Genomic DNA, 12,154 nt, shown 5'->3' with positions numbered 1-12,154 from the left:
ACATAATAAGGATTAATTTTAATAGACTTACCATTGGAAAGGTCACCTCGATCTCCAAATACACAATGATGTGGTATTGGGCTTCGAGCTATTTATATTGGGTCAAAAGGATGATAAATTTATGAATTGTTACCAGATGGTGTTAAAATTCCAATACTGTTATCGGATTAGTTTGTGGATTTGAAATGTTGAGGGCGCAACAGGAAAAATTTGTAACACCTCTTAATCAGTAGGAAGTCGTGTGTTGTCGAGTAAACACCTGTGCAGTTGACCAGTATATATATATATATATATATATATATATATATATATTTATATGTGTGTGTGATTAAAGTAAAATGATGCTAAATCTCCCGATGCAAATCAAAACTCAAACGAAATTCACGTTACCGTGACCCCGTAAGGTTCAATAAAATATGTTAAAAAGACCAGAGGTAATTACTAAATCGGTTTCATTTACCCTGACAATGAGAATATCCCCTAATTAAATACGTGATTTTAAATTGTTAATTTTTTTCATAAAAATAATTCATACGTCGTATAGGTTAACAGCTCGATGATTAGATCATAACACAGGTGATCCTTCCATCCATATTTTTGTCACGTGGGACTGCGTCATTGATATTTGAAAGAAAATATTAAATACTATAAAAATTAGATAGCATAAAAATAAAACATTATGTTTTATTCAATCTAAAGTTTTAAACATAATTTATTATTGATTTAAATACTGTATTATTACCGGGATTAGATTTGTGATATAACTATGTGTAATGGTACTTTGCATTTAGGAAAGTTGTGTGAACTACTGGACATGTGTAAATAATTGACTTAATCAGTAATAAATCATTATTCTAATTTGTGTTATAATAATATTTTGGCGTGAACAAGAGTAAATATAGAATTGGATATAAGCGATCAAATGGATCATATATTCTCTTATTGGAAATGTACTGCAAATTGGCGTTTGCTGCAGTTACATATATGTAGTGTATACATTTTTCTGGTTAACTATTATTTTATTTTCATGATTCATAAGCTTTTTTTATAAAAATAATAATTTATTTTCTTACTGATAAATATTTTCTATATTTTAGGCATATGGAGTGTTTCCTTTTTACGAATATATTAAAAAAAAAAAATTATGCATTCATACTTTTTTAATTGTTTGAATTGTTGAATTTATACGAAAATTTAAAGAATTCATTTCTCATGTTATATACATATTGATAAGATTTGTTTTGTTATGGGCAGTTTTTTTGTATTTCCACGCAGATAAATGTTCAATTTACCATTTTTATTCACTTGCCTCTCAGGTAAATTAACAAAATTATGGCTGATCAAAAAATAGTTACACATCCGTTTCCTTACAACTTATTTAAAAACAAAATAATAAATAAAAAAATAACATTTAACACTAAAAAATTATACAATGTTGACTTAGCATGTGTAAAAATAAACTAATCAGGCATATTAGAATTCTCCAGCAGGAATTAAGGAAATAAATCTCAAAACCTTACAAAAAAATTATTAACTACTGATAGCTTTTGAAAGTGAAAACATAAACTTTGCTCATTTATACTGGTGGAATATAAAAAGTTGAAAAAAGATTCTCGAAATTTTCTAAGGTCAAAAATTTTGTGTTTTGCATGTCTTTTGAGAGACCAGTCTTATGGCTTTGAACGCGCTGACTTTGTGTGCCAAAGTCGCGAGTACAAACCCGCACTCTGGACAGCCTGATATCGTGCAGTATCGATCCCCACTAGTTTAATATTCTATTAAATATTTAGAAAATATATACAAAATGAAATAATCTACATTGAATCCTGATATCAAAATACCCCACAACTACCCATTGTCAGTATTCTCATGAACAATAATATAGAATGAAAAATGTACTCAACGGGCAAATTTATTTTGCATTGAATTTTATTTGGGTGAATACAGTATGCTACGTACTATATATAGTGCACATTGTATATATATATATATATATATGCGTAAACCTCGCTATTTAACAAAATGATTGACATTTTCCATTACGAGTGATTCGAAGCCATCGGACCGTCGGTTTCGGTTTATACGGTTCTGGAATATAAATATCAACTTTTTTCCTCATACAAAATCCCTTGTACGCCTAATACACACAGGGATATATATATATATATATATATATATATATATATATATATAATATATATCGAGGTTATTTATTGTAAATGATGTTTTGCGTAATTTAGCAGCATTTTGAAGAAGTGTTAAAGATCACTCTACCTTAAGATGCAGTAACTTTGTTTCTACTGAAAGTTCAAATTGTTATAAACCGAAATTATGTACCTTACCAATTTTGATTATATGCCTCAAGACTAGTATGTCTTAAAATAGACACTTTGATATATTACTTATCATAATTACAAAAATGGTAAAACAAACAGTACGTCCTGCAAAGGCACTAATTCCTGTGTACCACTAATTTATAGCACCTTCCGATTTCATGAATAATGTTGTTAATTACTAATAAAAAAATTGACTGAATTTTTATCAATAATCGGTATTCTTTTTATAGGTCGAATATATTTTTATAAAATACGAATTTTGCCGAGTTTAATATTTTTTGTAATTCCAAATTTTATTAGACTTTATATACTTTCCATTATAATAGATGTAATGAAGTAAATTATATTGAATTTACAGGATCATAATGCAAATGGTACACGTTGTAAACTCTTTGAATGTACTAATTTACTTTGAAATGTCCAGTAAAAGAATAAATTCTAAATTTGGTGTTTTTTTTAATAAAATTTTGTGCTACAAATATTTCATCATATTTCATATATTGGGCCATCAGTGGCAATATCGGTTCGAAGCACCAACTAGTCCCGGGTTCGCTGGTTCGATTCCCGTTACCGCCAAAGCCTGACATCAGGCAACTTTGATGTCAAATTTCCACTTCACGTTATAGATCTCAAATATAGCCTCAAGAGAAAATCGCCTCTCGTGGGTATAGTTGCATATATAATATAAATGTTAGCAAATACTTCGATTATAGTTAATTAGTCATAATTGGGTTGGACAACTACTGGGTTGCCATCCATTCAAAAAATCTATATCATAAATTCAAAACAATTACAGAAAATCCTAAGTAAGACAGATTGTAATTAAAATTGTAAAAAAATATCTTTCATGTATTCATTACCAAATCTGCGTTTCTAAATCGTGCACGAAATTTTATGTATAAATTTATTTTCGTTCGGAGATATAATGTCATCAAATTTATATAAAAATGTCGTTTTATTTCGGTCGACATTTCGCATTTGTTTAAGAATAAAATCAAGCAAAATAGATGTTAATTTTAGACGGCTCGTGCGGACGTTCGGCCAATTTTCGAAGATCTTTATAATACTTGTTGTCATTCAATCTTTTTGATATTGAGCCAATAGATATAGAATATATATATATATATATATATATATATATATATATGTATGTATATATATAAATCATAAATGTTTTTCCCGAGTCGTCCAATTCAAAATATAATTTATAATATAATATTTACATGTTTACAAGACAGGTGGTGCGATATTAATATTTTGTAAATAAACGAAGTGCGAAAATATTTCAATTTGCAAATTTTCTCAAGAAGTCTTATCGGTTTTGGGTATTTGTTCTTATATTAGACACTTCTAGGAATAATTTGCCCGATGTATAAAGTTGTGGAACAAATGGTGCATCATGTAGAAGAGAAAAATGAGATTACTGTATATGTATGACATGACATGATAAAACATACTTTTACTCCAAACTTTGGCAAAAAAGTTATCAATTATAATAGTTATTATAATAGATAATTTGAGGAATAATAGATATTATGAGGAACAATAAAAATGTAGTGCAAACTACATTTTGGTTTGTTGAACTCTTTGAAAAGAAGACTAGTATCAAATTATTCGCCTCATGCTACAAGTCTGATAAATTCCACAATAACTTAAAATTTGAAAAAAAAAAGAATATTCTTATAGATATATTTAGTAATTCTTGCTTTAATAGACACTTTGAGAAATATTATAATAAAAATATTGAAGATTGTAGTTTAGACATTAATTCTTAAAGAGCTCCTTGGGGGAGCTTCCATTAATCACATGAGGGGGAGTAGGGGTTTCACAAAAAATCACAAATTATCACGTGGGGGGTGGGATATAGTAAGATATTACGTGTATTTATTTTTCACCTAGATTTTTTTTTAAATCAGAAATTGTAAAAAATTTTTCTTGTGACTTAAAATACACGTGATGTTTGGTGGGAGAGGGTTGGTAATTTTGAATATTACCACATATCAGCAAGGGGTAGGGTGGATACAAAAGTCCTTAAAAATTGATCACGTGATTAATGGACGCCCCCTTGCTAAGAGTGCACTAATTTTCTACGTCGTATAAGGATGCTAATAAAATCTACCAAGGCTCAAAGATTTTGGGAAAAAGTTGATAATTTTGGTAATAGACAGTTTGATGATATCTGGACTTTATTTTGATGTTTTTGTTTTGAATTGTATGTCCTGTAGGGCTTTTCGAAATGTACTGCTACAATACGTCACGAATTGTTTATTGTCATATTATATCCAGATGATAAAATGCACAAGATATGCTGATATAAACAGTAATCCAAAATTACAATTCCAAAAGCATTTATATTAGGCAAGTGGTATAAAAATATAATAAACAAATAGAATTTAATAATTATTATTTTATTTTATTCTATATATATATATATATAATATTTATATATATATATACATATATATATATATATATTTAAATATATTTCTAGTCCATTTAAATTAAATTATTTTTTTATGTATTGTTACAAAGATCAACTTATTTTTCTCACAGCTTGTTTTCCCATGAATTTCCATTTTAAACTATAAATTTTATTTTATTTTCCCTTACAATTGATGTTCGCAAATAATAAGTTTGTGTTCATTTCTGGGTCAATCTCGCGCCCGGGAGGAGTGACACGATGGGGGCCTTGCGGGCCTGGGGGACCCCGCCCAGAGGTTGCGACTCTGTTAATTTAGTGCACCTTCGCACGAACCGAACATCAATTCTATAGAATTCGAAACTGTGGATCTAAATATTTAGGGGATGAAGAATTAGTTAGATTTTATTTGAATACAGATAGTGCTTTCTGTTAAGCTCGTTGAAAATGTCATAGGTTGATTGATGTTGAAAGCCTAAAATAAAACCTTAACTGTCTAGCGTGTAGATTTTGATAAATAACTTGAAATTTTGTTACAAAAACCATTAATTTTAGTATTTGTCATTATTCTAGAAACTTTTAAGTATAACATACTCAAATAAAAATATTGGTGCTCGAATGGTTTAACCAGATGAGCATTTTTGATATAACATTTTTTTTTACCAATATTTCTTGAACAACAACATTTGTGATATATAGGACGCAGTAATTATATAATACCCATAAATTTTGGCATCTTATACTTAAAATACTATAAAAAGACTAATATTGATTTTTCTTCCTAAAATTTTGAACTGTAAGGGGCTTTATCAAAGTTGGGAAAGACATCTCAAGAAGTCAATGAATTATCTATACACCAAACTCAGTAGTAGACACGGTTTATACTATGATTTTGTAATTTAAGTCTTATATAATTCAAAGTGTATACTTTGATGGCAAATACTAACAATTTAAGTTTTCTAATAAATAATTTAGTTATACCAGTTTTCATCAAAATGTGCTGCAAACATTGTGTGGATATATACAATACTATATTATTGGGTGATAAATTTGATGAGATCTACAGAACGTAACATAACCTTGTAATTTTAGCACATATATAGTTTCTTGAGCTGAAATGCTGTATTTTACAAGTTTTTCAAAGATATTTTGTTTTAAGAGCACTTATCAAACTGTGTTCTAAACTATGACGAGGTATTTACATTTACTTTACAGGTACAACAGTTTTGTAATTTTAGTATTTTGATCTTCAAAGTGTTTTGCATAGTAAAATACAATGTAATAGATAATTAGTTTAACATAATTTGAAGTTATAAAATATTTGAACAAAATCTGTTCTTCCTACATTTGATTGTTATCATTGATGGCGGATTGCATTTTTGACGAGCTTTACAGAATGCATTTATACTTTTAAATGTCGTTAATGACGATAAATACTAAAATTGATACGTTCTGTATCAAAATTTTGACTTGTAGCAGCTCTTATGAAAATGGGCTTTTAATATGTGGATATATATATGGGCCATTGGCAGGATGTTTAGGACTTTCTGTAAACTTGTGTTTTCAACACTTTATTCATCAAAGTGTCTCTTCAGCTACAACTAACAAAGTTGACATTGTTCAAAGCAAACTATTATGTTATAAATAATATTCTGCAACAAGTGCATGCAGATGTCACATCTAATCAATACATTGAACTCTACTGACGAGTTCGTCGTAGAAAATCTTTAACAACTTCTGGTCTGCTAAAACGGGGTCATATGTCTTGATATCTGCAAAATATAGCTTTAGAAACTTTCCAACTCCGATATGGGATATAGATGCTAAACTAGGTTATCGCCGACCCGAAAATAGACCAACAACATTATAAGGAATAAAAGACTGCTGGAAATAATATTATACCAAATTCGGCCCTGAATAATAATTATTATTTTCTTTCGACCGATTTTTGGCAACGTCGATGATGATGTCTCTTTTATAAAATACTATTTTTGAACTATTCGAAATAGTATTTTAAATGCGTTGTCTCCTCCTGTTGTCGCTTCGAATTATAAATCTTTCGTTTTATACAAAAAGAAAACGTACTCGTACACCTTGCTAAGATATAAGACAAAGGCTAAAAATATGTACTAAAAATAGCACAGCTTCTATGATACTACAATTATATATATATATATATATATATATATATATATATATATATATATAATTGAAGAATCTTGAAATTGGGTGCTATTTGTTGTTTTATTATAAGTATATAAATAAATTAGTGGTGTATGGCATCGTGCCTCAAGGCAAATTGCTGGAACTTCCCGTACCGTAACAAAATATTTGAGTATTAATAAATGTTTTCTAACATATTGTTATAAATACAGTAACTTTTATTATTTTTATTTTATAAAAAGTAAATAAACAAAACTAGATCAATCGTTGTTAGAATCAAGAATCTCTAATCTCATATTTTAAAAAATTATATAAACTTAATTAAAAGTTAAAATTATTTATTTAAAGTATATAAGTGATGTTTAGAATTTTAGCTAGAATTAGAATTAAAATCCGAATTATTTTTTGATATTAAAAAACATTTTTTTTGGAAATTAAAAAAAAATTAAATAAAAAAAAATTCTTTCCCCAAAAGCAATCGTTTCGTCAACACAAGCAGAAAGTTTTTTATATCATTGGAATCGGAAGCTTATTTCTCTCAAAAACTGCTATTATTTGCACATTTAACTCTATATCTCCAAAACTGCTGAACCTGCTTTTGCCAAAATCTAATCACCACTTCTCCCCATCATTTCGAATCAAAGGTTTTTTGATCATTTAAATCGGTTGATCCGTTCTCTTAAAAACTGACATTTTTAGCACTTTTTGCTCCTTAACATCGAAGCCGCTGGACCTGTCTTCGTCAAAAACTAATCAGCACGTCTCCTCACCAATAGGTATCGAATGTTTTTTGAGCCATTCAAATTGGATGATCCGATTTGAATGACGAAAAATTGTCTTCAGACATAGAATTGCGTAATTTGTTTGTCGATATCTTCTACAGTTGCGACAAAAAACGACTTTGAAAAAAGGGACCACTTTGACATATTTTCACTGATATCCCGGCCAAATAATGAGCTACGGATTTGAAATTTGGTATATCGGATTTTCTCGAAAATACCTATAAAATGTCATCAAAATAATTTAAATACCAGGGTGGGACCAATTCTGTATGGAAACACGCCCATACCCTTTCGAGACTTGAGGTATTTAGCATAGTTTAACATAAATACTTTTGATAAGATCTAATGATATTTTCAAGAAGCTATAACTTTAAAATATTATTTTTCAAGGTATCTGTTATAGCAGCAAATCATAACATTTAAATTATAAGTGAACAATTATAAGGAAACATTCAAATTTTATAATTTGCCTAAGCTGTGTTTCTTGTAATGGCAAAACTAAAATCGACGAAGTCAAAATTTATTATTATTATTGTATAATTTGCCCCATGGTTTGTCCTTCAGTGCTAAAAGCACTATCTATCGCAATTCCGATTGTGACGGCGATAAATTTTTAAAAAAGGTTTTCGGTTTAATTGGATACGACGACGAGAGATGGGAGAAATAATTCTAGTACGTTTTAATGCTTTTTTCGATATAAATTTATGAGATACGACTTTATTTATTACACCAGGAGATATAGACTGTTAAACATATAATCATATTAAGTGTATTAAATAGATGTATTTAAGTAAATCGGAAATTTAAGTAGAAAAAATCGCTCTATTCCCTGCTTCATAAATATATCATTGTTATCACATCACAAACAGTTATATTGACAATAAAGTTCAATCAAATATTTTGTTATATTATGATACAGAAATTTCGATATTAATTTATAACAGGTGCACAGGGTCCTAATCGATGGTTTATATCCATCCACAAGTATAGCATTGAAACCAAACTCCAATTAGTGGATTTGGCTTGGGGCCAAAACCGCAAACTGATTTCTCGATTTACTACTCAACTATTCGATGTTTACTAAACACGAAATTTTAGTGTCGAGAGAATTGGAAACTTTATTATCATTAGAGTATAATTGACTTGCCGAGAAATTATGCACCGGAATATATAATGAATGTGATGTAAACGGTGCGTCCTGCAGAGCTCGTTGGAAAATATAATACTCTCTGCAAATCTAAACTTTGGAAAAAATGTTATTGATTTTAGTATTTGTTTGTCAGATATTGAAGATTGCAATACAAACGGTTCGTGATGCAAAGCTTTTCGAGAAGATCATTGGTATCAAATGAGATTGCTGTATTGTGATTTTGATAAAACCTACTGTGAACTGAAAGCTTTGCTAGAGATGTCATAAGGGATAATACATACTTTGAGACAAATTGCACTCGAACTTGTAATTTGTATAATATAGGCTATGTTCTGAAGAATTTTTAGAAAATTACAGCACTGTGAATAATTTTGATAAACCGTAAATATCGGAGTTAAATTGAATTTCAAAACAAACTGTGCGTCCTGCAGATAAAAGTTTTCCTCCTAATGGAAAACATAATTTTATTCGAATAGTATTATTCTTTATTTAGGTATGTATGGATACAATTTTCGTTCACGTTCTCGGGCGCGCCGATCAACTAATTTGAATGGTTTAAAAAACATTCGATTCCTATTAATAGAGATAATCCAAAAAACATTCAATTTGTAATGACGGGGAGAAGTGGTGATTAGTCTTTTGCAAAGGCAGGTCCAGCCATTTCGGAGATACCGTACTAAATGTGCGAAAAATTGCAGTTTTTAAGAAAAATTCAAGCATTCGATTTGAATGATTTAGAAAACTTTCGCTTTGTGTTGACGAAACGATTGCTTCTGGGAGAAAAAAAATCGAAAATAAATCGAATTTTAATTTTTTTTCTAGCTAAAGTTCTAAATATATATATATATATATATATATATTCTTTGAGATGTTACTCTAAATTACTTATAAAATTTAAGAAGACTTATAATGTCTTAAAATCATCTTTAAACTTTTCCTGTTAACCATCATCTCACCTGAAACTTTCTTAACTTGGAAACCCGAATCAAAACTTTTGCATTACACGTCTTAGTAGATAAAATCAATTATAATAATGATTATTATAAATAATAATAATAACTATAAAATTATCTATTTATTATATTTGTTAACGTTTGTCAACAATTATTACTAAATTAAATTATGAACAATTTTCTTTAACATTGGAAAGTCTTACAGCAACTCGGTATACTTGAAAATCGCGCCAAAGGATTTCGAGTTATCAACGTGTAGCACTTGGCGAAGGGAGCTTGTCGGGGGGTTCCTTCAGGATGCTTGCGAGGGGCATCTCCCTTCTGCGACACGGAGCGCCGGTAAACACTTTAGACCTAATGGAATCTGTGAAATGTTGCTACGACGATAATATTTATATTACATCACTCTGGAGTAAATTATACACCTGTGAAATATATATATATATATATATATATATAAATATAAATATACTAGATGAACCGGCAAACTTTGCTATAAAAAATATGTCTTGTAGGAAAATAACTAATCGATGGCAAATTGGTATATGTATAAGTGAAAGTGGTAGCTAAAAATTCATATGAATAGTTTATCCACTGCAGAGCACGTCACATATAAATATTTCTGTATCATATTAATAGATTTTGCAAAAGCCAACCTAATCTGAAACTGATTCTGTTTAAAATGAATTAGCACATTTACAAATTCAAGATTTCGATATATTATTACCGCACTTTTTATTAATTCACTAATTTACAAAACAAAAACGATAATTCATTTTTAAATTATGTTGTTATGTGATATGCCCAGCGAATTGACTAATAATTATGACTAATATTTATGCTTTAAATTCTTATTTTTAGTATATTTTTTATAATGTATATATGTTTACACATACCTATAGCATTCAATTAATATAACTTTTATTGATTGATATTTTATTGTGTTCTATAATTACGATTGGAGATATCCGATCGGAGTCATATCCAACCGGAGTCATATCCGTGTGGAGTCATATGTGGAACTTTTGCTCCCCTTCTTTCTGTCTCTGAGCTTTATCCTTTAGTTTTCTGCACTTTTTGTCATCCATTATTTGCATCCTGTACTGTAGTCCTTTCAGTCCGTTTTTTCTATATTTTTTGCAATATATTTTCTATTTAAGTTTCCTGCAACAGTAGAGTTCTTTCGTCTCCTACTTTGTCAAATGTTATCTTCTCGATCCTTACATATGTATATATATACATACATATATATATATATATATATATATATATATATGTATGTATATGTATATGTATATATGAGTCAGTTATAAAGAAAGCTCGGAGCACTAGCACCATCTGTCGCCCTGTCAGATATAATTTGAAGCTTTCGCTTGAAAGCTTCAAGTTGTGAGAAATACAATTTACTTAAGCTCCAATATGACATTGCAGACGTACAGCCGAAAGCTCTTTTTATGCAAAATAATAATATATATATACACACACATATATATATATATATATATATGTACGTATGTGTGAGTGCGTACTATTGCACTGTATGTATTATTATTATTATAACAAATAAATAATCTTATCTTATTTAAATTATTCATCTCATCCATCCTTTTGAAGATGTGTGTGCATTTATTATTTATTTTGCAAAGAGAAAATAAGATTTACATGTATGCTTGTACTAAGAGCAAATACGTAAAATTTACATAATTCGATGTATAGGGGAGATTTGGGGTTGTAATGTCATAGGTAGAGGGATGTTTTCAAAGGTGAAAAGGATCGTTTTAGTTTTGGATAGCTCTGTCCCAAATGTAGAAATTCCAGGTTTCTTTAATAAAAGATTGTACTCTTACTGTTAATAGTGAAACAAAATTTCAATTTGAATAAGTTTTTCTTTAAGAAAACGGTTTTTGCAGTCTTAATACAGCACTGTGTAAAAAATAATATAGTGTGATGTGAGGTGATAACAGAACTTATGATATCATGGGAATTGTGGTGGCCAGAAGTTGTTGTTTTAATTTAGTAATGATTGTTTCACTTTCAGAGAAACCAGAGAAATTTCTAGGTTTTTTGGGAACAAGTCGCACTTACAGCTTAGTGCAGTATGTATGCAGTTAGGATTAAGCAATGGTTCAAGAGTCATTCGATTCGTATTGTCAATAAATGCGTAGAAGAATCGAATTTTAGCATACTTAAATGGTTAGGATTTTTCATATACATGATGTATAATACACCACTAGTTCCTTAATTGCACGGTTTTATCATCGACCTCGTTTCAACATTGGCAACAATGCGTCCGTCCGTCTGTTATTCGACTGCGCAATAATAGGAGCGGAATAAATCTATTAGTACAAGCG

This window comes from Ctenocephalides felis, unplaced genomic scaffold, assembly GCF_003426905.1.
Source record: "Ctenocephalides felis isolate EL2017-DRISC unplaced genomic scaffold, ASM342690v1 CF-g0.4_SCAFFOLD_00845, whole genome shotgun sequence".
Classification (NCBI taxonomy): domain Eukaryota; kingdom Metazoa; phylum Arthropoda; class Insecta; order Siphonaptera; family Pulicidae; genus Ctenocephalides; species Ctenocephalides felis.
Note: the sequence above shows the minus strand (reverse complement) of the source record.